We start from the raw sequence: 27654 nt of genomic DNA on the forward strand, positions 1-27654 counted from the left end.
TCCATACAATGACGTCGACCTTAAAATATCTTACGAGTTTGACTCTCTAATCGATCTTCGTAGAACATTCCATATTGCCTCATGTTTAAAGTCAATAAAGACCATCAAAAAAGAAAAAAATCCTGAATGGAACGGTAATATCAATTTAAAATTCATTCCAATTCAAAAAAACAAAAAAAAAAAAAACAAGTAAAAAAGCTGTAAAGCTTCGGCAAATTTGGCAATTTTCAAAAAAATAAAATCCGTTAAAAATCCTTTTAAATCTTAAAAACACCGAATGTAGCCGTATATTAGAGTCTATACGACGACGTGGACCTATATATGCAAATTTTGTCATAAGCTATTACAAAATTCAAATGCGAAACTTGAAAACAAAAACTGTTTATAATGTAGCTAAAGTCATCAAAATACCGAATATAGGGAGGTACCATGGGGGTTATAAAACGTGGACCTGCACAGACAATTTTCTGGCAAAGGCTGTAGTATCCATTACGAACTTCAAATACCAAATTTGAAGCAATTCCTGCGAATAAAGGTAACGTTATATGAGGGCTATAAGAAGTCAATCTTCGGTTACAGGTATCCATTTCGAACTTCAAATACCAATTTTGAAACAATTCCGTTTTCAACACCAAAAGTCCTGCAGACATAGTATACATTTGAGTAAAATTCTATCAACCTACTTCATTTCGTTCGGAAGCTAGAGTGATTTTCCCAGACGGATAGACGGACGGACATCACTATATCGACATAGATTTTTATGCTGGTCAAGAATATAAATACTTTGTGAGGTCTAAAATGTATATTTTGAGGTGTAACAAACGGAAGGGACTGCGGTAGGGTGGGATAGTAGATGCGGACATGGAAAATGCATTCATTTTTATTATTTTCAAATTTTTTCAAATTTATATTATTGTGGTGGTGGTGGTGTCGTCGGTGGGTGCAGATGCATCAAGAATTGATGGTGTTGCAGCTGCATCTGTTTTTTTTTTCCGTTTTTGCTGACGCTGATGCAATACTAATTTTTTTTTGTTGTTTAGGACCAACTTAAGTAGGAGCTTCTTGTTTACCGTCCATAATTGCACATTTAGTTTCCTTCGTCCCACATTATTTGTTCAGTTTTTTTTTGTTATTGTTGTTGCTGCTGTTGTTATCCTACAGCGCGGCGGCTGTTGATTCGTTTGTAGTGATGAATAGAACCACACAATCTGTTTGTCTCTGCTTCTAAATTGTTTCACCATGCTTCCGAATATCGGTTCACGTCCTGGTGCCGGGCGACTGTGCTAAATCACAGCTGCCTCCACTGCCGCCAATCCAACAAGGGCTGCGACAGGCCCCACATATAAGTGCATCGTAACTAGAATCTGCGTTGGCTATACCATGCCAACGTTCATACATAGCTGGCGACGAGGCAATTTGGTTTTGTTTCTGTTGCTGTTTGTGCTAACGGTGTTATTGGTCTTGTTGTGGAGGTATTCATTTGTAAATTGTTGCAATTAATTTCACTGACTGACAATCCTCTGGCAAAATTATGCTGAATATTAATAATGGAAAGTTCGTGTGTTGATGTGCCACGGTGTGCGAACAACAGAATTCTCCCTCCCTCCTTCTTCCTCCGTCTGCACATGACCAATTTACTATGTATGGGTTTGAAGTACGCACACACATATGTATATCTGTGCGGGCGTTCCTGAATGCTTATTTGTGGATATGATAATGGCTGCGTATCCTTGTGCCAATGAAATCACGTCTGAATGTGTGCACGCGTGCAGGACGGTGTGTGTGCGCTCTTTTGTGGCAATAACATAAAAAAGGATTTGATTCTAAATCACAGACAAACGGAATATTTTAATTTTTAATGCGTTTAAAATGAAAACATCGTTGTGGAAATTTCATGGTTATTACAAGTGTGAATTTAACAAGTTTTGCGTTGTCTTTTTGTTGTTGTTGTTTCCATATCTCGGTAATTTTCAATTGAAGGACAATGTAGTTTGTACTGAATTGAAAAAAAAAAAACGTGCAAGGAAAGTGCATTTAATTCAACAGTTTTTGTTAAATTATCGTAACAGTATTTTCACGCTTCCAGAGAAATATTCTGCCACGTTTTTAGTTTTCGAAGCTCTTTATGTTGTTACTTCAATATTAACATTTACGGGGTATTTATATGCCGAAGTAGTGCTTTCAAATATTTCAACTATAAAAAATATGATAAAATCGAGAACAATTGTTAACAGACAAATGCAATTATCAAAAGTAAATAAATTTGGTCCGGATTACAGTTTTTCGGCTGTGGAAAAGTTGTAAACGTTTACAACGTCATGTTCTTGTATAAAACGTAGAAAAGTTATGGAACGTCATAAACTTATAATATTTACCGCAACTATTTCAAATTTAGTATTTAAAGTTCGCAATGAATACTACAGCCTATGACAGAAAATTGTCTGTGCAGGTCCACGTCTTCGTATAGCCCCCATATAACGGTATGATTTTAGCGACATTATTTACCGGAATTGATTCAAATTTCGCATTTGAAGTTCGTAATGGATATTACAGCCTGTGGCAGAAAATTGTACGTGCAGGTCCATGTCTTCGCATAGCTCCTATATAACGGTACCCCCGATATACGGTATTTTGATGATTTTAGCGACGTTATTCACCGGAATTATTTCAAATTTTGTATTTGAAGTTCGTAGTGAATACTATGCTAGAAATTACCACCAAAATCTCCGGATTCCAATTCGTTGGACTATTGTTTCTGGAGTATTTTGGAAAGCAAGGTTGGCACTAAAAAATACCAAAGTGTCGATCACCGCAAGAAAGCGATTCGCCGAGAATGGGCCAAAATACCGCGGAGCAACAACAAACATATTGAAAAAATCGGATTAAATTCATAAAAATTCCATTTTATAGAGATGAGTTAATATATGCAATTTATAGACAATTTTCGCCTTGGTGGAAGACAATTTTGACTATTCCATAAAAAATTTAACATCATCATAATACCGAATATCTTGGGGTACCTTTTGACACAATTTGTTTGTCAGATACCTATTAGAACTTCACACTGGATTCCTGACAATGCCATTGAAATATGTGGGTACAATTATCAATATACCGAATATCGGGAGGTACCGTTATATGGCAGCTTTACGATATCGTGGACCTATATAGACTATTCTCTTTCAGGGCGTAATGTACTCGAAATTAACTTCATGTGCAGAAATTCAGACAATTTCATTGAAAAATGTGGTTGCAATCATCAAAATACCGAATATCGGAAGGTACCGTAATATTTATGGGGTTTTAAACGACTAATTCGTGGAGTTATAAACGGAATGACAAATTTTCCCTCCATACCATGTATGGCGGAGGGTATAAAAATGTATCGAAAGCTTTGCTTTGCTTCATACATTGCCCTGCAACTCTGTGTACATTACATACCCTACTCCACTTTGCATTACAAAGTTCGTAACGCCTCCAAATAATGTTCCCAAATCCACCATGTTGCATACCAATAATCATATCTTAACTAGCTGAGAGGATCTAACCACTTGTGTCCGTTCGTCCGTCTGTTCACATTAATTTGTAATCCGATCCTCTTAAAATGTAGTCGCACAATTTTAAGAGATAATCGTAAAATATTTATGAAAAGAACTGGACCAGAGATTTTCAAAATTTTGCAATCGCTACACTTGTCACTATTACATACCGGTATTGGAGCTTTGATCAGAGAAGATGCCCAGAATAGAATAATATTTAGCAGAAGAATGTTTTTTATACCCTACACCAGAAATATCTTTTCCAAATTTTATCGAGATCGGTTCCGATTTGGATATGGCTCCCATATATATTTTTATCCGATTTCAAATTAATTGTGCACCAAATGGGCAATACAAATCCGAATTTAAAAGATACAAATGCTTCGGCATCTTATATGATCATAACGTGTATGATTGAATTCTCCCATAAAAACTTTTAATTGTTGTGCGCAGCTCTACTAAATTAGCAAAGCGGTGTAGGGTATCATTAAGTCTTTCTTTACTGTTTTTTTTTTCTTACAAACGATGCATAACACTTGGATTGAATGTAGCATACGCATTGTGATGGGTAAGTTCTTTACATAAATGTGAATCTCTGGAATCTCTTGAAAATATCTGGCCTTGAAAAGGAACGTTGAGCTTTGTATGGATCACAAATCATAAATTGGATTTTATAATTTAAATTTTTCCAATTAGAGTTGAAATTTACATCAAATGGTTTTGGTCTGATTGCAATTGGCTTTAAAATTAAAATGAAACTTTTGAGAAACCCATAATTCTTTCGCATAATTAATTAGATATTAATATAAAATGTATATACATCTTATAACTGTACGTAGAAATGTTTAATTTGGGGTACATGTGTGTGTTTGTCTGTGTGTTTGATATGTCTGTACATGTAACAACTGTCTAGATTTTGACTTATAAATAAATTTTATTCGAATACGACTTCATTGTTAGAGTGACATCAGTTTTCGTCATTACTGTATCGGAAGACATAATTTATCAGATTTATTTGGAGTAATTATGATTAATGTCTCTCTTTCCAATTCCTCTCTGTATGTGTGAGTTATTCATTTTGGCTGGTTGGTCTTGTCCTCGGGAGAAGAGAAATGAGTCCTTAAAAACTAATTTGATGACTTAAATTCTATTGATTATATTATACATAGTTATATAAGACTTACGTATGCTGAGTGAAGTGGAGTGTAGTATAGCATGGCATAGATAGAATTGGAAATTGTTTCAATTTGAACGCGACATTTGTTGGTTTTTTTGTTCAGAGTGTACGAAACGTACATACGATAGTACCCAACGCAGCGGTACCCATACATATGTCCGCTCTACAGTAACTCTTATTTTGTGTTTATAACAAGGATTTAAATACTAATTATTGTACATTTTTCAATTTCATTTCATATACATAGTGTGTGTGTGTGTGTGTATGTATATTGTTTTTTGTGTGTTTGGCTTTATGTGCCAACGCATGATTTGTGAATGTGTTTTTATTCAGTTATTTACAATGGAACAATCTTTTTTGGCATTCTTTACATGTCATTTTTAATAAACGATCAACTATATCGCTTATACGAACTAGACAACATTATTAGTGTTTTCCTAAATGTATTGCAGTATTTACAGTAACGTTTTATTCGTTCGACATAAGGTATTGTTGTGTTGAATGTTGCCAATGTGGCGATATGACACGTAATAGGATATGTATGGGTTTGGGAGTTGGTTACACGAACATAATATTCACATATTGATATGTGTGCAAGTATGTAGAGTTGGAGTCACAAATAACAATAAAATAAATGGTGTGTTTTCAAAAATTTTTATACACCACAACACAAAAGTTAGAGTGAGTGTATTATAATTTGGATTGCACTAAAGAGTTTCTAAAACCACGAAATATTGGTCATCGACCTATAAAAATCACTCTACCGGTCTCAGTTATGGTTCTCTTTCCACGAAATTTTAAATAGAGTTATTGTTTTTGTTTCCTATTGTTTTTGGAAATGTTTGGCGATGACACGGATCGAAACAGAAATTTGTCCCAAAATTTACAGTCGCCCTTCTTGTCATTATTATAATTTTCCATGGTATTAGTGCAAAGTATCCACGACATTGAACAAGCAAAAACATTTCGTTTTTTATTCTAAAATATGCAAGATAGGGTTCGTCAGCATGGACAACAAGTCATCATTACTATTGCGTCCTGAGGAAATTGCCAAGATTCAAGAAGAGACTGATTTTACCCCCAAACAAGATGAACGTTTGCATTCTCGCTTTACATCTTGGATCGTTGTGACCGTGGTACTTTGTCACGAGATGATTTCCTGTGTATTTCCGAATTGGCCATTAATCCATTGTGTGAACGTATTATGCATGTCTCTTTTGACGATTGCACCGATGACCGCTGTAATTTCCGTCGACTTATCGATGTCTTGGATCATTTCCGAACAACTAAAGCTAAACAGAAAACAAACAAACAATTCAAGGGAAGACAAATTGAAATTTGCCCTTAATATTTTCGATTTGGATGATGACGGTGTATTTAGCCGTGTTGAATTGGTGAGCATTTTGCACATGATGGTCGACGCTAATATTAGCCAAGATTAATTGGTTAGTATAGCTGAATGTACCATATTGGAAGCTGATGTTTGCTGCCAGAGTAAAATATATATTTTTTTGAAGCTTTCTGCCAGGCTTTGAAACGCACAGATGTGGCACCAGTAATGTTCATTCGTTTCTTAAACGATTTGGCCTATGTTTAGATTACATTTATACAATGTCATCATTGTATCTAAAATTTCCTTTATTTTTGTTTCTAGCATAGCAAAACCAAATATTAATAGAAACATTTAATTTTTCTTACTATTTTGTACCCTACACGTCATAATGGTAAGGTTATTATGACTTTGTTTGTAACATGGAGAAGCGAGATGGACCCATAGTTATTTTTGAGGATCTTCATAGAATTACTTTCTGAGTCGATTTATGCATGTCCGTCCGTCTGTCCATATATTTTTGTGAACGAAATGCTTGTCGCATTTATTATCCGATCGAGATGAAATTTTCCAAACAATATATTTTTGGCCCAAGAACGAACTATATTGAAATCGGTGAGAATCGGTTCAAATTTAGATGTAGCTCCCATATATATCTTCAACAGATTTCGAGTTTATTGTGCACCAAATAGCCAGTATCTGTCCAAGTGAACTGAATTTTGGGACACCCGACCGAATTCAGTCTAGAAGCAAGTGGTGAAAACCGGTTCAGATATAGCAATAGCTTACATATGTATGTTTCACCCGATTTGGTCTTTAAGTCCCTCACATGCGTAATATGCAGTCCACAAGAATGATATTTGGTACCAGATAACTTATGGAGCTTAAAAATACCTCCGTCAAGTTTTATCGAAATCGTATCAGATTAGAACATAACTCGCACTTATATACCTTTATCCGATATGAAGTTTATTGTGCACTAAATGGCTAATATCAGCCCAAATGAACTGAAATTTGGCAATGAATTGAATTTATACTTCAAATTTGGTGAAAATCGGCTCAGATATAGCAATAGTGGTGTAGGGTATCATATAGTCGGCCCCGCCCGTTGAATAAAATAACACATCTGTAATTAAAACCAGTAAATAAAGGCCAAAGTAGGGCTGGGCCGACTTTATATTACACCACTAAATTTAATACATTTATAATACACCACTACACCACTTTTCATTTATAGTTGAGCTTCATACATATAATCAATAAAATTTTTATGAGGAATTTATGAGAATTAAAACATACCAACTATGATCGTTAAAACAGTTATAAAATTAAGGCTTCTATGGTATTCTACTAAATTTGACGAGCTGATATTATACTTTTAGATACAATAAATGTCAAATCGGATGAAGACACATATGGGAGCCATAGCTATACCTTAACTGATTTTTACCAAGTTCGATACACTTTTTTCTAGGCTGAATCCGTTCGTATGTATCAAAATCCACTCAATTGGTGCAGGAGAAACTTGAAATCAAATAAAGATATACATGGGAGCTATATGCAAATCTGAACCTATCTCGATAAAATTTGGAAAATGTATTATTGAGCTGTATTTCATATATTTCCCCGAATATCATTGCCTCGGAGTGCATATTACGACTGTGGAAGACAAAAATAAGAAATCGGATGAATAATATACATGGGAGCTATTGCTATAACTGAACCGATTTTCACCAAATTTTACATACAAAAAATGGAAAATGACTTTGTTTGAAATATAGCAACATTTCCGTTCGCTTACATATTTGACGTTGAGAGTTACCCCCCGCCAAAATCGTAAACATTTGACAAGGGTACTTCTGATCATTATATTGACGCTGATTTCATTGACTGATACAATCTGATATTGGAGATATAGTAAGATATATACAGGATTCTAATTTGTTTAAAATACTCATTACCACGACAGAGGGCGTATATATAGGACAAATGCAACACAGATTTGCATGGCCTCGAATCTCCGGTCAAGAACCAGAAAACACCTTTTGCGTGACTATTGCTCGAATTATCTAATTTGCCTAATATCGATGTTCAAATTTGTAATTTTTTAGAGTTAAGGAGTTGGTTCCAGATCTATAAGAATTATTAGATGGGAGAACCTTATAATCAAAATATCTGGTTTTAAATGTTAACCAGTTGTACGCCCATGTCTATGGAAGAACTACAAAATATTGTAAGCCTTCATTACACAATTAATATGAGCACACAACTAGAAAAGAAACATTTTCTCTTATTTCCGACCAAATATTATGTCATTGTAACGCATTTTATTGACCGTTTCAAGAAAGAATATTGGTAATTGCAGAAAATTAACATATTAGCCTCATAAGTAATACGGAACTGGATTATGGAATGGAAAAATGTTCTTGATAAACTACGTTAATCGCAATATTTATGTCACGCTCGAGTTCGAGCCAACATTTTTTATAACTTGTCAAATTTTCAAACAGTTAAAGCTGCCGAAGCACGGGCTTAACATAAGGTGTGTATGACAGCGGAATAATGGACCAAATGACCAGTAAGCGAGACCGATTGAAAAAAAAAAAAAAAACAGTTTAGACAAAATGTTAAAAGTTTTTAGGTAATAGGTGTAGTAATTTCTCTATTTTAAAAGCAATGCGATTCGATTTTCTCCGCTATTCAAATATATTCAAAAGGTCATACTGTACCGCGTTGGATGCTTTGAACAACTGAAATTACACTGAACATTAATACAGTTCAAAGTCTCGTGGATGGAGTCCTAGCACAAAGCTAAACACTTTGGGGGGAAACGAGAGAGTTCAACCGATCCTATGTAGAACCCATTTAAATAAATGAGTTCACAGAAAACAAAATATAAAATTCGAAATGAAAAGAATTTCATTTTAATCGATCTCATGGTCGTCTAAGAATCTGAACTCTGGCAAATCCATTGAAGATGCAAATGTTTATGAACAAGTACATGAGCTTTATTTAACTGCTTCAAACAGCCGAACCATTCATTTTTTTCTTCTGTGAGAAAACGTTTTCTGTATATATGTATGTGTGTGTGTGTGTGAAAAAACCAACTAGTGGTTATGGGGCGACATAACGTGCCGTGTTTGACAATGTGCATACGAAGGCTGTCAGCCACAATAACAATAAAATTGTAAAAACAAAATGTAGGAAATAAAAGAAATCTCCAAATATATTTTTAACTCTTCTACAAGTTGTGTTCTGGCAGATAAATGCGTGTGACTTGTTGTATCTGTGCATCCACATACGTACATGCACACATACACATAAATGTGTATACACATTTTTAGATGCAAATGGAACATTTGCTTGGGATGGATGGGATTTTTAGCTCAGAAAATGAAATGGAGTGGGAGGAGGAGTAGAACGGTGGTTGTTATTCTTTGACATACATAGCGTTGTTGTAATTTTGTTGTGGGTTGCCTTACGTTCGGTAAGTTTTGTTTCTTTGTTGACTTGTTTTCATGTGTTGGCCTTTGAAAGGTATAAGGACACTAGCTCCACTCACTGTACATCGTGATTCGTTTGTTTGAATAATTTCTGAAAAATTTCGTATTTTTGGTTCGATTCGATTTAACAACAATAACAATTGAGATGCGCCAGCAGTGAGAAGATTTGACAAAAGGATATACACACTCAGTTTGATATTATAGTTATATGCCATATCAGGGCAATTGTAGCGAGCAAGAAAATTCGAACATTAGATTCGAACTGAGACCCAACTGCTGTCCTCTGTTGCGATCCACGACTTGAAGCTGTGAGAATCCACGACGTTCTTTGCGTTGGCAGTGCTGATGGTACTTTATGTGATTTGTCGTATCCATTTCTATTCGGTAGTTGAGTATGAACTGCAAGTAAAATCGAGAAATAGAATAATTTACAAAAAATGTTATTTTAAATCTAAAATTAAAATATATGAAATAAAAGTAGATTTTTCTTAAAACAGTCGAATAAATAACTTTTTATAATCTGTTAATTACTTCATATTTGGGGCTACTGTAACACAAGCGATATGTCAGAACCGTTAGCGAGATAGTCTTCTTCGAATATTCAGCTCTTTCCAAAAGCTGGTTATGAGGTTTTTCTCTTTCAAATAAGATTTCAAGTTACAACTACTCATGGAGGAGAATTTCGATGGACTCTGAAAGATTTATTAATGTCAAAGCAAATGCCAAGCTTTCCGAAAACTGCAAACTTTTATATCTTCCATATTTCATTGAAATTTGAGATACATAGCGAATATGGTGCATCAAATATACGAAATCGGACGAAAATATATATGGGAGGTACATCCAAATGTCAACGGATTTTAATATTAATATTATTTGACCCATTTATTATTGTAGCACATTCCGTCACTCATTCCTAATTTCATTGGAATCAGACACCATTTCAATAAAGTCAAACGCCATAATTTTTAGATTATTTTTTTAAATTTTATTGAATGAAAGCAAAAAGTGTCGGAAATAGCATCAAATTTTAAAATAAGTTTAGATTTGTTCCAATTAGTCACCTTTGGTACGAATTATGGCCAATGAAACCGTCACACGCTGCCGAATGTTGCTCTGCGGTATTTTGGCCCATTACGGACGAAGCGCTTGCTTGAGGTGATCGACACTTTGGTATTTATTTGCCACATAGTGGTAAGGGTATTATGTCTTTGTGCATTTGTTTGTAACAGGCAAAAGGAAACGAGATAGACCCATAGTTCCTCTTGATGAGTTGCATAGAATCACATTCTGAGTTGATTTATGCATGTCCGTCCGTCTGTCCATGTATTCTTGTGAACAAAATGCAGGTCCCATTTATTATCCGATTAAGATGAAAATTTCCAAACAACATTTGTTTGGCCCAAGGACGAACCCTATTGAAATTGGAGATAATCGGTAAAAATTTAGATATAGCTCCCATATATATCTCCGTCCGATTTGCCTTTTATTGTGCACCAAACATGTAATATCAGCTCAAATCGTATGGAATTTTGCACATACCACCAAATTAGGTCTGCAAATAAGTATACCAAATTTGATCAAAATCGGTTCAGATATAGCTTCCATATATATTGTTCATCCGATATGTTATTTTTTCTTCCGCAGCCGTAATATGCATTCTGTAACAACAATATTTGGGGAAATATATCAAATGCAGCTCAAAACCAGTAAGGAAAGCTCAAAAGTCGGGCGGGGGCGACTATATGATACCCTACACCACTATGCATATTTAGTAGAGCTCTCGTAAAAAGGTTTATACAGGGCATTTCAGAGCTCTATGAGATATTTGGTACAAAATCAAAATCTATCTAATTCTATCGTGCATTTTACGAACTATAGCTATCTCTGAACCGGGTGTCTCCAAATTTTACGTATTAGCTTCTAGACTGGTGATTTGGGCTGATATTGACCATTTAGTGCACATTTAACCCGAAATCGGATGAAGATATATATGAGAGCTATATCCAAATCTGAATCGATTTCGATAAAATTTAAAACAGCTATTCCTGTGCTCCATCTAATACCTGGTACCAAATATCACGGTTGTGGAGTGAATATTACGAATGTTTGGACTAAAACTCTAAATCGGATGAAACATATATATGGTTGCTATATCTATATCTGAACCGATTTTCACTAAATTTGATATACTTGCTTCTAGGCTGAATTTGGTCCGATGTACTAAAATTCAGTCCATTTGGACTTATATTGGCCATTTGGTGCACAATTAACCCGAAATCGGATGAAGATATATATGGGAGCTATATCCAAATCTGAACCGATTTCGATAAAATTACAAACAGCTATTTCTGGGCAGTATCTTATATCTGGTACCAAATATCATTCTTGTGGAGTGCATATTACGAATGTGAGAGGCTTAAACACCAAATCGGATGAAAGATATATATGGGAGCTATATCTATATCTGAACCGATTTTCTCCAAATTTGATACACTTGCTTCTAGGCCGAACTCGGTTGGGTGTACCAAAATTCAGGTAATTTGGACTGATAGTGGACATTTGTTGCACATTTAACCCGAAATCGGATGAAGATATATATGGGAGCTATAGCTGTTTCTGAACCGATTTTCTCCAAATTTGTTGTATTAGCTTTAAGGCTAATCTCGGTCACATGTGGCAAAATTCGGGCCATTTGGGCTGATATTGGCCATTTGGTGGTCAATTAACCCGAAATCGGATGAAGATATATATGGGAGCTATATCCAAATCTGAACCGATTTCGATAAAATTTAAAACAGCTATTTCTCTGCTCCATCTAATACCTGGTACCAAATATCACGGTTGTGGAGTGCATAGTAGGAATGTGAGGGACTTAAAGATCAAATCGGATGAAAGATATATATGGGATCTATAGCTATATTTGAATCGATTTTCTCCAAATTTGATATACTTGCTTCTAGGCCGAACTCGGTTGGGTGTGCCAAAATTCAGGTAATTTGGACTGATAGTGGATATTTGGTGCACATTTAACCGGAAATCGGATGAAGATATATATGGGAGCTATATCTAAATTTGATCCGATTCTCACCAATTTCAATAGGGTTCGTCCTTGGGCCAAAAAAATATTGTTTGGAAAATTTCATCTCAATTGGATAATAAATGCGACCTGCATTTTGTTCACAAGAATACATGGACAGACGGACGGACGGACGGACGGACGGACAGACGGACTGACATGCTATCTCGTTTCCTTCTCCATGTTACAAACAAATGCACAAAGACATAATACCCTTACCACTATGTGGTGTAGGGTATAAATACCTTTGCTAAATTTTATCGAGATCGGTTCAGATTTGGATAAAGCTTCCATATATAACTTCGTCCGATATACCTTTTATTGTGCACCAAATTTCTAATATTTGCCCAAATGTGATGGAATTTGACACATGAAGATCGGTTCAGATATAGCTATAGCTCCCATATATATTGTTCATCCGATTTGTTGTATTTGTTACCCACAGCCATAATATGCACTCCGTAACAACGATATTCAGGGAAATATATCAAATACAGCTCAGAAATACCTTTGCCAAACTTTATCGAGATTTGGATATAGCTCCAATATATATCTTTATATGATTTCAAATTAATTTTACACCAAATGGGCAATACAAGTCCGAATTTAAAAGATACAAATGCTTCGGCATATTTAATCCTTTGATCTTCAAATTATAAATATAATAATGGCTTGTATGATTGCATTCTCACATAAAAAATTTTAATTGTTATGTGGAGCTCTGCTAAATTAGCAAAGTGGTTTAGGGTATCATAAAGTCGGCCCCGCCCGACTTTAGGACTTTCTTTACTGGTTTTTAGTGCCAACCTTGCTTTCCAAAATACTCCAGGCACAATAGAGGATTTGGTGGCCATTGTGCGCTGGCCGACAAAATGTTTGCGTGCCCAAGGCTTTAATAAACCCACCAGAATATTCTCGCGATATTCGGCATTTATTCTGATGCCACGGTCAATTAATACGAGCGAAGAGCGACCATCGACTGTTATGGAGGCCCACACCATTACCATGGCCTGAGCACATTTTCAGCTGACCTTTTTGGCAAGTAACACGATCATTTTGTTTGTTTACAAACTGCTGGACAACGAAAGTTTTCTCATCGAAGAAAACCAAATTCGGCAGTTCAGCACTTTCGGCCAAGCGAAGCAACTCTTTAGCTCTTGTGAGTATATTTTCTTTCTGTTGCAGTGTATGTTCTTGCAATTTTTCAATGGCTTTATTTATTTGCCGAATGGAATATTGCGATATGTTCAGCTCACGAGCCATTTTCGGCCACTGCGACGCGGGTTTCGATCAACCCGCTTCTTTTCTTTTCGAACAATTTCGGCTGACGTTGCTGTTTTCTTCCGTCCACTTCCTTGACGGCGGGCTACGCTACCAGTATCACGGTAACGAGCGATACAAACGCTTTATTCACATTTAAATGCTGGAGTGATTTAACGATAGCCACTTGTGGTTTTCCAGCCAAATATAAAGAAATCACACTATCACGCTTGAATTAATTCCATCACGAATAACTTTTTTTCTGGAAAATTCTCACCAAAATGCTTTGTACGCTTGTAAACAATATAATGAGCTGTTGCTGGAATAATTTTAACAGCTGTCGGACGAGTGGCTTAGAAAAGACAGCAGTCGGAAGTTGGTTGCAGTTTTTTCATCTCACCCTGTATGGTGTTTGGTACATCAAATATGCGAAATCGGCCCAAAAAAAATATATATGGGGGCTAAAACCGAACCTCAACCAATTTCAATTTAATTTGGCAATTTTTTTTGATCCACATTTTGGCACGTATTCCAAATTTAATTGGAATCCGAAAAAACATATCGTATGGAGCATCAAATATGTGAAATCGGCAGAAAATATGTATGGGAGCTGTATCCAAATCTTAACCGATATATATCTGTATATATAAAAATCAATTGTTGTTCGTTGGTAATGGAATCAGTTGAGAACGGCTGGACCGATATGCATAATTTTTTGTACAAACGTTCGTCATACCACGAGTTAGGTTTTTAAAGAAAAGAATATTGACCACGCCTACTTTTACGCCCACTATTTCGATTTATCTAAAATCCTTATATTTGCAAATAATGAAGATATCGGCTTGAAAATTATTACACGAGATACTGTTGACCTTGCAGTTCCAGTTCTAGGTATTTATTTGACCGCTGAGGAACTGACCACGCCTATTGTTGTTCGTTGGTAATTGAATCAGTTGAGAACGGCGAGAACGATTTGGATATTTTTTTTCTAAATATTCTTTCTACCCCGAGTTAGGTTTTTATTGAAAGAATAAGTGACAACGTCCAATTTTACGCCCATTTTCCGATTTACCTAAAATCCTTATATTTTCCAATATTTGACTCAAATTTTCTTTTGGTTATTTGAAATTACAGTGAAAACGTTTTCCTGAGAGAAAATGTTGAGAAAAGTCTCTATATAAAACATTGACTTTTCTATTTTGATATGGAGTTTTGTGTAGAATAGTTTCAAAATGCCCTTTGGAATTGAAAATTCATATGAAAAAAAAAAAACGAAAATATCGAGAAATTTTGCATATTTTCTATAGATGCCGGTTATGGTTGCTATACCAATGCTGCTATTTTCAATTTTGATTGAAAAATATTTTTCAAAGCATCAAAACATTAAAATTCTCAACGTACTTTTAAATTGAGGCTATGCCTAATGGGAACCAATCGTAGTTAGTTGTTGTCGGTATTGATTTCTCAATAACGAAAACTTTATATGTCAATTTACAAATAATTCGGTAGAAATTGTAACAAAAACATGCAAAAGGACGAATTTTTAGTGGTATTATTATACCTAAACGGATCGGATATATTTTAACTTCCTAGGAATATTGTAGTTTTATAGTATAGTTTAATTGACTGGTAAAAACTAAATACCATGATCTTCTAAAAGTTACGAATTCGTAAATTATTTTTGATTTGGAAAATATTGCTAAGACCTTTATAGTACTCATAACTTAGATTTGAAAATTTAATTAAATACGATGAAATAATGAATATAAAGAGGCACATTTGGTCGACGAATTTTAGAAGATAATATTGTATGAGGGCTATATCTAAATGAGAATAAATATATACCTTTTGTAACATCATTCATCCTAACAATAATATAAAAACCTGTGCAAAGTTTGAAAGACGCATATTAAATTTGTTGACCTCTATCGTAATTGCAGATGGTGAACGAAGAGGCTCACGGACATAATTTAATCAATAATGATTTCTACTCTTTAATATACTTTATGGGGTCCCTAACTTTTATAAATCGATGATACTTTAATTATGATAGTTAAATTTAAGTCATATTGCCATCATATTGGATTTCAATTTGGAAATTACTATCGATTCTGAGGTCCAAAACTCCAAAAAATTGACTAGATATGGAAAAAATCCATGCAATGAGAACTTAAAATGCAAAATTCATTGGGACTGCAATCAGTGAAATGCCGAATATGAAGAGGCACTGTAATATACGGGCTATAGAAAATAGTGGGGCGAATTTAAAATTTATTAAGAAAGGGATTCATATCCTCGGAAAATTCTTCCGAACTTTTAAAAGTAACCTTAACACAAATGTAATGCCAAATAAGGCAAAATCGATTAAAAATGTGACCAAGACCCTGGCAATAGCTAAAATCCGGGAGCCCCTCTTTTGGGATTTTTATTTACCAACCGAAAAATTTCCTAACCCCAAGATTGTCTGCGACGCAGTGTAATTACTGTCGATAGCGCACAGTGCCCGGATAACCTTACCTATGATTTAAGGTTACTTTTAAGGGTTCGGAAGAATTTTCCGAATATATGAATATGCAAACTTTCTCGATTTTTTCGGTTTTTTCAACAAAAATTTTCAAATCCAAAAGGCATTCTGAAACAATTCTACACAAAATTCCATATCATAATAAAACAGTCATTTTTTTCGGTTCCGCGATTTTTCTCAAAATGTTTTTCTTGACAACGTTTCAACTGTAATTACAAATAACAAAACAAACTTTGAGTCAAATCGGCCAGCCGTTCTCAACTGTTGTGTTACTATATATTTTCAATTTTTTTAAATATAAATTTAAAGAAGTTGGTGGTCCAGTTCCTCTGACCCCAAGCAGATGGCTAGGGTTGGAGGGAGAGTCAAGATTACGTCGTATATTAAGATTTTAGATAAATCGAAAAAACCTAAATCAGTGTAGGACGAACATTTAAAAAAATATCCAAATAGTTCCAGCCGGTCCCAACTGATTCAATTACCAACGAACAAAAATTGGTTTATAAATAGATTAAAAAGTAGGCTTGGTCTGTTCTTCAGCCCCCAAATAAATACTTAGGATTAGAGGGAAGGTCAACAGTATGTCGTGTAATAATTTTAAAACCTATATCTTCATTATTTGGCAAAAATAAGGATTTTAGATAAATCGCAATAGTGGGCGTAAAACTGGGGGTAGTCAATATTTTTAAAAACCTAACTCGGGGTATAACGAACGTTTGTACAAAAAATTATGCAAATCAGTTCAGCCGTTCTCAACTGATTCCATTACCAACGAACAACAATTGATTTTTATACCCTCCACCAAAAAAAAGTATGGAGGGTATATTAAGTTCGTCATTCCGTTTGTAACTCATCGAAATAATCATTTTAGACCCAACAAAGTATATATATTCTTGATCAGCGTAAAATTCTAAGACGATTTAGCCAGGTCCGTCCGTCTGTTGTAATCACGCTACAGTCTAAACGAATTAAAATAGGAAGCTAAAATTTTGCAGAGATCTCTCTTTTGTCTGTAGGCAGGCCAAGTTCGAAGATGGGCTATATCGGTCCACGATATCGTATAGCCCCCATATAACGGTACACCCGATATTCGGTATTTTGATGATTTTATCCACATTTTTCAATGGAATTGTCTGAAATTCCACAAAAGGAGTCCCTTGTGGGAGTGAGGTCCACGATATCGTATATCCCCCATATAACTTTACCCCCCCGATATTCGGTATTTTGATGATGTCAGACACATTTTTCATCGGAATTGTCTGAAAATCCACACAAGGAGTTCCTTGTGGGTACTTTATACCCCAGCAGAGAATTATGTATATAGGTCCACCATATCGTATAGCGCCCATATAACGGTACCCCCGATATTTGGTATTTTGATGATTTTATCCACATTTTTCAATGGAATTGTCTGAAATTCCACAAAAGGAGTCCCTCAAAAAGAATTGTCTATATAGGTCCACGATATCGTATAATCCCCATATAACTGTACCCCCCGATATTCGGTATTTTGATGATGTTAGCCACACTTTTCAATGGAATTGTCTTAAAATCCCCACAAGTAGTTCCTTGTGAGTACTTCACTCCCTGAGAGAGAATTGTCTATACAGGTCCACGATATCGTATATCCGCCATATAACGGTACCCCACGATATTCGATATTTTTATGATTTTACCCACATTTTTCATCGGAATTGTCTGAAAATCCACACAAGGAGTTCCTTGTGGGTACTTTATACCTCGGCAGAGAATTATCTATATAGGTCCACGACATCGTATAGCCCTCGTATAACGGTACCCCCTATATTCGGTATTTTGATGTTTTTAGCCATATTTTTCAACGGAATGTTCACAAGGGGTACTTTGTACACAAGGGGTTCTTTGTGAGCACTTTACCCCCCGACAGAGAATTCTCTATATAGGTTAACTATAACGTATAGCTCCCATATAACCGTACCCCGCGATATTCGGTATTTTGAAAATCCACACAAGGAGTTCCTTGTGAGTACTTTACACGCAGACATAGATTTGTCGTTATAGGTCCACAATATCGTATATCCTCCCATATCGGCACCTTCCTATATTAGATATTTTAAAGATTTTAAAATAAGTTTTAATGGATTTTATTTATTTATTTATTTATTTTTTTTTTTTTTTTGAAAATTTTCTAATTCGTTCCAAATGGTGGAGGGTATTCAAAGTTCGGCCCGGCCAAACTTACTGCTTTTTTACTTGTTATATATATAGAAGTATCAGGTCCGTCTACATTGTGATATAGCCCCTTTCAAATTCCTTAAATGTTAATTTGAGATTTTAGAAAGAACAACACATTCTTTCAAATAATTATAAGAATAGGTATAACCCTTATATGAAGATATCCGCTGATTTCAGCTGTTTCTAGTGTCTTGGTAATATTTTTCAATTGATTTTACCTTTATTTGGCGTCTTAGCTTCTAAGGATGTAGAAGACCAGTTCGGAGAAGCACCCATATAAAAGTACCTCCTGATTTTACCTATTTCGTGGGTTCTGATTACATTTTCGAATCGAAATCGAACACTATAAATCACCAGTTACGTGAAAACAAACAAAACAAACAAAAACAAAAAAAATTAAAAAAAAAAAAATATTGCACTACTTTAATGCGTAAATAACCAAAACCATTAGAAAAGCAGTAACATGACATACATACACCAAGGGGTTGTCCTTCGGATTTATTTATTTCATAGCAAATACCAAGCGTGCAGTAAACTGCAATCTTTTAAAGTTGAGTGCCATTTCTATTGCAATTAGTGAATTCGAGATAGCAACATACTTCGCCGTAATAAGCGTATTTCAAATTAATTGCTGTGTTGTTTTTTTAGTAATAGCCTAAGGCGTTGTGGGTCAATGGTTCATATTAAAATCATATCCCAATCTGATCCGATTTAAATATAATTTAAAAAAAATACTTTTACATCAAATTCCGCCACACCTTTTATATTTCATTGAAATTGGTGCGTCAAATATGTGAAATCGGCCCAGAATATATATATGGGAGCTATATCCAAATCTTAACTAATTTCCAATTAATTTGTCACATTTATTATTGTAACCAAATTCCGCCACACATTCTGAATTTCATTGGTATCGGTCATATATATCATGTTTGGTGCATAACATGTATGAAATCGGCCGAAACCCTCAACTGATTTCAATATAATTTGGCAATTTTTTCTGGTGTCAGATTTTGTCTCTCTCGCTTTGGGTGCATCAAATATGTGAAATCGGCTGAGTATATATATATGGGAACTATAATCAAATCTGAGCGTATTTGAATATAATTTGTCAAATTTATTTTTGCACCAAATATAGCCACTCATGCCGAATTTCATTGGAATCGGAAATACGTATCGTGTTTTGTGCATCAAATATGTGAAATCGGCGGAAAATAGCTATATCCAAATCTGAACCGATTTTAATATAATTTGACTAATTTATTTTCAAATCAAAACCCCGTTACATATTCCAAATTTCTTTGGAATCGAACATACACATCGTGTATGGTGCATAAAATACATGAAATCGGTGGAAAATATATATGAGAGCTATATCCAAATCTGAATCGATTTTAATATAATGTGACAAATGAATATTTGTTTTAATTTCCGCTACACATTCCAAATTTCGTTGAAATTAGAGATACATAGCATGTTTGGTGCATCAAATACATGAAATCGGTCGAAAATATATATGGGAGCTATATCCAAATCTGAACCGATTTCAATTTAATTTGACAAATTCATTTTTGCTCCCTATTCCGTTACTTATTTTAAATTTCATTACAATTCGAAATACACATCGTGTTTGGTCACCAAATACATGAAATCGGCCGAAAATTTATATGGGAGCCATATCCAAATCTGAACCGATTTCAATATAATTTAACAAATTTATTTTCGGATCAAATCCCGTCACACATTCCAAATTTCATTGAAATCGAACATTCATATTGTGTTTGAGGCATCAAATGAACGAAATCGGTCGAAAATATATATGGGAGCTATATCCAAATCTGAACCGATTACAATATAATTTGCAAACTTATTTTTGTTCCAAATTCCGTTACGTATTCCAAATTTGGAGACTGTATCTTTAACCAATCAGTAGATATGTGCATATAAAATCTAAATTTTTGGGAGGTACCTCCGATTCTGATGCTATATCTCCAGTTCCAAGTGGAAATTCAAAAATTTATATAGCCTATGTTACTTTCAGGCGATGTTGCAGTATATATGGAAATTTTCAGGAAAATCTATTCAGCGGTTTTCGGGTCCATAAATTACAAACACACATACAAACATTTTCCTCTTTTATATATATATATATATATATATATATATATATATATATATATATATATATATATATATATATATATATATATATATATATATATATATATATATATATATATATATATATATATAAAAGAGGAAAATGTTTGTATGTTTGTTTGTTTGTAATTTATGGACTCGAAAATCGCTGAATAGATTTTACTGATATATATATATATATATATATATATATATATATATATATATATAAAAGAGGAAAATGTTTGTATGTTTGTTTGTTTGTAATTTATGGACTCGAAAATCGCTGAATAGATTTTACTGAAAATTTCCATATATACTGCAACACCGCCTGAAAGTAACATAGGCTATATAAATTTTTTAATTTCCACTTGGAACTGGAGATATACCATCAGAATCGGAGGTACCTCCCAAAAATTTAGATTTTATATGCGCATATCTATTGATTGGTTGAAGATACAGTCTCCAAATTTGAAATACGTAACGGAATTTGGAACAAAAATAAGTTTGCCAAATTATTGTAATCGGTTCAGATTTGGATATAGCTCCCATATATATTTTCGACCGATTTCGTTCATTTGATGCCTCAAACACAATATGAATGTTCGATTCCAATGAAATTTGGAATGTGTGACGGGATTTAATCCGAAAATAAATTTGTCAAATTATATTGAAATCGGTTCCGATTTGGATATAGCTCCCATATATATTTTCGGCCGATTTCAAGCATTTGATGCACCAAACACGCTATGTATTCCCAATTTCAATGAAATTTGAAACGTGTGATAAATTTTATCTAAAAAATTGATTTCCCAAATTATATTGAAATCGGTTCAGATTTGGATATAGCTCCCATATACATTTTCGGCCGATTTCATGTATTTGGTGGACCAAACACGACATATATTTCCAATTGTAATGAAATTTAAAATAAGTAACGGAATTGGGAGCCAAAATGAATTTGTCAAATTATATTAAAATCGGTTCAGATTTGGATATAGCTCCCATATATATTTTCCGCCGATTTCACATATTTGATGCACAAAACACGATACGTATTTCCGATTCCAACGAAATTCGGCATGAGTGGCTAAATTTGGTACAAAAATAAATTTGACAAATTATATTCAAATGCGCTCAGATGTGATTATAGCTCCCATATATATACTCAGCCGATTTCACATATTTGATGCACTCAAAGCGAGAGAGACAAAATCTGGCAGAACCATTGACCCACAACGCCTTAGGCTAACACTAAAAAACAACACAACAATTTATTTGAAATACGCTTATTACGGCGAAGTATGTTGCTATCTCGAATTCACTAATAGAGTTTGGCATTTTTTTGTTTTTTTATACCATATTCCGTTTCTTATTCCGAATTTCTTTGGAATCGAACATACATATCGTGTTTGGTGCATCAGATATGTGAAATCGGCGGAAGATATATATGGGAGCTAAATCCAAATCTATTATATAGACTATGTTAGTTTCAGGCTATGCTATAGTATATTTAGAAAATCTCTTCAGCAGTTTTTGAGTCTACAAATTTACAAAGAACCAAACAATCAAACGTGCAAAAAATTTCCTTTTTCATAGATAAGAAGAAGAATGACATAATTTTCTCCACTCTTGGACAGTAAAATTTTGTAATAATCCAAACTTAGTAGCGACCTGAAGCGTGTTAACGAACGAATTACTGAATTGAAGTTGTAGTCATACCACATATGCAACATGTATTGTGGTATGTACGAACATGGTCGTGCACAAGTCGTTCGAATAGACGTCATATATCTTGTGTGCAGTGTTGCCAGTATTGAGAATTTTCCCCAAAAAGGTGATATATTTTTCAAATTGGGGACGAAAAATTCAAGTTGGGGACTGAAGGATTTAGTGGAGACTTTTTTTAAAAATATTGCGGAATTTGTGAGGATTTTTTTTTGCAACAAAATTCTAACTACCTTACTTATTTTGATATTTAAATTTATGTTACACATGCGTAACGCATCAATAAAATACGTTCCCCACTAACCAGATAAAGTTGTTGTTATAAGAATGGATTTGCTATCTAGTTATCTCTTATTTGCCTATGACACATACACATTGCGATTTGGAAAAAGAGACTCGGTTGCAGTGATGTCAAAAAAGGTATATTTGTAGAACAGTTACATTGATATTTGCATTGAAAATGCTAAAAGTTGCATGATTGTTTTACATAGAAGGTGAACTTAAAATAACAATATCAAATGCGTTAGGAAGCGCAACACAATGTCAAAGGAAAAAAAATCAAATAAAAGAAGACACAATTCAGACTGGGAACGGGAAGATTGGACTCATGGTAAGACAGTGGATTTGATTAAGCCATTTCTCCATTTGTTAATTTGATTATTTTCATAGGTTGGCTTAAACCTATAAATTTTGCCCCATAGGCCTTTCGTGAAGCCAATGACAGTTCGACAGATTTACCGTGGTGTGCACTTTATTCTCAAAAAAAAAAAAAAAAAATTAAAAAAAACATAGTGAATCAACGAAACATAAAACCAAATTTGCTTCACTTTTTGCAAAAAATACTTTGCATACTTATGGTAAGATCTTACTACTATCAATTAAGTGTTCAACGAATTAAAAAAGGAATCCAATTTCAGGTATCGTTTGTGACAAACCCGAAGATAAAATAATAGACATAAAACTGGCAATTTTCGCAGCGACTCATACTTCTATTTCAAGCATTGATCATCTAACAGAGATGTTAAAAACACTATCCATTAAAGAGTTCGAAAAATTGAAGTTGCACAGAACAAAGTGCAGTGCAATAATAAAGCGTATTTATTGGAGGGTTTGCTTGCATATATTGATAAAGTTGGATTAAACCAGAAAAACATATTAGCTACTGGCACAGATAGTGCCAACAATTTATGTGGTACTCGCAAAGGTGTATATGGATTAATGAAATTATCATATCCACAATTGATTCTGGTAAAATGTATTTGCCATTCCTTGCATTTGTGTTGTTCCCATGCTTCGAAAATTTTTCCAGGCGAAGTACAATATTTAATAAAAGAGCTATACAACTACTTCAGCAATAGCACTTTGCGCATTATAAAGAACAAACGTGCCTTTGACCTAATAAATACGGGTTGTGACGTAATCAAAGTTAGGAAGCTGGTAAAAATTGCAGGATGGTTGTCTTGTGGTTCGGCTATAGAATGTGTTTTACATCAATGGATAGAATTAAAGTACCATTTTTCAATTATTTCAACCACTGAGGGGGAATTGACAGCAAAATGATAAATGAACTTATGGGTAATGACAAGATAAAGTTGTATTTGATTTTTATGTATTATTAATGTTAATGTTTCATTTCAAAATGACAAAATGGATCCTGGAACGGCATATGACAAATTACTTCTATGCATTTTTTTGTTGTGCACACAAATTTTAGAACTATGGGCAATTGAAACTGTGAAGGAGGAATATGACGTTGATAGAATACTGGAAGTTATATATGATGATTCATCATATTTACCATTAGAATCAATGGATTTAGGGTATGATTTTGAAAAGGGTTTAAAATGTCTTGCAGAATCATTGACTACTAAAGTAAAAAATGTATGTTTTCAATGTATCAGACGTTTGCTAAAAAATTTTTTAAACGTTTGCCTTCAAACATGCAGTTTTTTAAGACCTATAAATTTTTTTTCCAAATGTATGTTGCAATACAGTGATTCAATCCAATTTCAATTCTATAAGAACTGTTTTGCAACCGGTTGTGAACTCAAAAACCTCCATGAATCTTTATGAATCGCAATAGAGGAAATTGCCTTTCATAAAATGGAAAGAATTATTTGGAGAAGGAGTAGCTAATAGTCTAAATATATTTTGGACCAGCGTATATTCGTACACAGACGCATCAGGTTCAATGCCATTCCAAGAGCTAGCAGAAATTGTCTTAAATATGCTTTCTGTGCCAACCAGCAATGTATGCGTAGAACGAGTTTTTTCAGTTATGAACTCAGTGAAAACCAAATTTAGAAATAAAATGCAGTATGATTTGTTGGAAGCTCTTTTGAGAATAAATACTCAATTTTCAAATAATTCCATTTGCTGCAAAAATTTTGAGCCTACCAAAGAAATGTTAAAGCTTTTTAATTATAAGAATTTATATAAACCAAATGAGACTGAAAATGCTGACGATTTGGAATTTGAAGTTTTTGAAGTGGTTAGTTTCAATGATATATAAATTATTCTTAGGAATGTATTGCAACTCTGAAATTAAAATGTTCTATTTATTTGTTATTTTTTATTTTTATGTAATTTTACATGTATAATATGCACGATAAACTAGTCTATGAATTGAATTCTATGTACAAATATTTTTCAAATAAATTTATTCTGTTCGTTTTTTGTTAAAAGCTTGGGGATTTTTTTTTTGAGGAAATTGAATCAAATTTGAGGAGATTTGGGGAAATTGTTTTTGGATTTTGGGGACGAGAGACATAATAATACTGGCAACACTGCATGTGTGTAAACAAAGCAAAGCAGAAACATTTGGAATATAGACTTTTTTGAATTCGTGCAACGTGGGACATCGCTGTCATTTGGGAGAGAGAGAAGGCTAGTACCCACCACGGCATCATGACATACATACACAGCTGTCCAATGGAACCGTATCTAACCATCTTTCCGTTTTTTTAGCCATTCAGTACTAAGCAATGTTGAAAATCAATCCCCACCACCATTTCTACTGACATCATAGCGTGCTTCTTAAGATGTGAATGACGGGGAATTGCCGTTCCTGGGGGAAATTACATCACGCCCGACTTGTCTAATTTGTGTGGTTTGGATGTGTGTGTGAGAGTATTTAAGGAATTTATTCAATCGTAACTTACCTTCCGCTCCGTTAGACAAGCCATTTGCGACATTGATGCTGTTGCCGGTTCCCACAACAATGCCATTGATGATGTTGACTCCGTGTGCACTGTTCCCACCGAGTATTTCGTTCTCCTGCATTTGATTTGTGAAGTGCGTCTCCTTGGCCCGCACCACCTCGTTAAGACCTTTGTTCATATTTGACGGCTGCTTACGCCGAGGTTTGGGCGTTGTATGCACATAAGGCGTCGGCGTTGTGGTTGGTTTAGGTGGCAAACGCAACTCTGCAACAAATTGAGGGCAATTAGCACAATTACATACTTACATACCGGCAATCTATTAATAATTTCAACGAATGTGCAACTAAGTCTCCTGTCTGTTATTGTGTGTGTGTGTGACACGTTTTTCATATTGGGATTGGTAAATGCAATCTATGTGGAATTTTACCAGGAACCAGAATTCGGTTAGTCCTGCATTTTAGTTTATCTCTTCGACACAGCAATCAAAAGGCAGGCAGCCAGCCAGATAGATAGATAGATGAGCCTAACTCACAGAGGCCACCACAAGACAAGAGAATCGGTAATAAAATCAAATATGTTCGACATTCGATTGAATTGAATTTTATTGCTTTGGAATTGAAGTAAATCCACCAAGAATTCATTTGCAATAAAAGAATCGATAAAACCTTATAACCAACTCGGTATGATATCGCGTTGGCATTTCGAAGACAACATTAGCCAAATAGCATCAATATTTCTTTTGTTATGACTGTTTGCCCGAAATCGGCACTCAGTAGAAGGATGTACGGCACAGTGTCACGCAACGGAAGGGATGGACGCAATAAACAATTTACAACGTTAATTCTCTGCATGGTGAAGTATGTTGCCGAAAAATCTGAGGAACAAAGTGAAGAGAAGTTTTAGGGAAACAACCAAAAACTTGCTACCAATGTCGCTGTAAATGACCAGGTTTTCAGTTCGTAGTGGAAATGTTTTTTATATAGGTACATAAAGCAGTTCCCACCGACTTCAGGTATTATGAAGGTCCTAGCCAGACTCCAACTGCGACTCTAAAGCCAAATTCTTAATGTTTCCTGCTCGGCTACGGAGGCGGTCGACTACGGATCGACTTGAATTCTATTGAAAAACAAAGTTTTTATATTTTGTCATCGAAATATAAATATACAAGTCTGTAAATCTTTCTGGACTGCAAAGAGTTAATATTTTATGTTACACAAGTCGCAAAATATGATAAATAATGAGACAATCTAGCTGAAAACGGCAGGACAGATTTGCATAATCTTTTTTTTTACAAACGTTCGTCATACCCCGAGATAGGGTTTTATGTAAAGAAAAATTGAACACGCCCACTTTTACGCCCATTTTTCGATTTACTTAAATTTTTATATTTGCAAAATAATGAAGATACCTCCTTCAAAGTTGGTGTACGTGGTACTGTTGACTCTCCCTAAAAAGCTATGTATCTATTTAGAGCCAGAGAAACTGGACACGCCTATTTCTTCAAATCTATATGTATAAAACCAGTAAAGAAAGTCTTTAATCGGGCAGGGTTGACTTTATGATACCCTACACCACTTTGCTAATTTAGTAGAGCTCCGCATAACAATTAAAAGTTTTTTTTGGGAGAATTCAATCATAGCGTGGATTATAATTATAATTTAACATTCAAAAGACTAAATATGCCGAAGCATTTGTATCTTTTAAATTCGGACTTGTGTTGTCCATTTGATGCACAATTAATTTGAAATCGGTTAAAGATATATATGGGAGCTATAAAATCTTGATCTCGATAAAATTTGGCAAAGATATTTCTAAGATGTATTTGATATATTTCCCTGAATAACGCTGTTACGGAGTGCATATTACGGCTGTGGGAAACAAATATAACAAATCGGATGAACAGTATATATGGGAGCTATAGCTATATCTGAACTGATCGTCACCAAATTTGACATACTATCTTCTATACTCAACTCGGTCGTAAATGCCAAATTCCATCC

At 34.5% G+C, this 27654-nt stretch overlaps 1 long non-coding RNA gene and 1 pseudogene across 1 annotated transcript; both read left to right on the plus strand.

Annotated features, from left to right (window-relative positions):
* Positions 1-5593: 5593 nt before the first annotated feature.
* LOC101895502 (calcineurin B homologous protein 1-like) lies at positions 5594-6313 on the plus strand (annotated as a pseudogene).
* Positions 6314-22976: 16663 nt separating this feature from the next.
* LOC131805117 (uncharacterized) lies at positions 22977-24324 on the plus strand. The gene is made up of 3 exons (XR_009343508.1): positions 22977-23103; positions 23163-23350; positions 23411-24324. It is a non-coding gene; the product is annotated as an uncharacterized LOC131805117 (long non-coding RNA).
* Positions 24325-27654: the final 3330 nt, after the last annotated feature.

This window comes from Musca domestica, unplaced genomic scaffold (assembly GCF_030504385.1).
Source record: "Musca domestica strain aabys unplaced genomic scaffold, Musca_domestica.polishedcontigs.V.1.1 5, whole genome shotgun sequence".
In the NCBI taxonomy this organism is placed as follows: Eukaryota; Metazoa; Arthropoda; class Insecta; order Diptera; family Muscidae; genus Musca; species Musca domestica.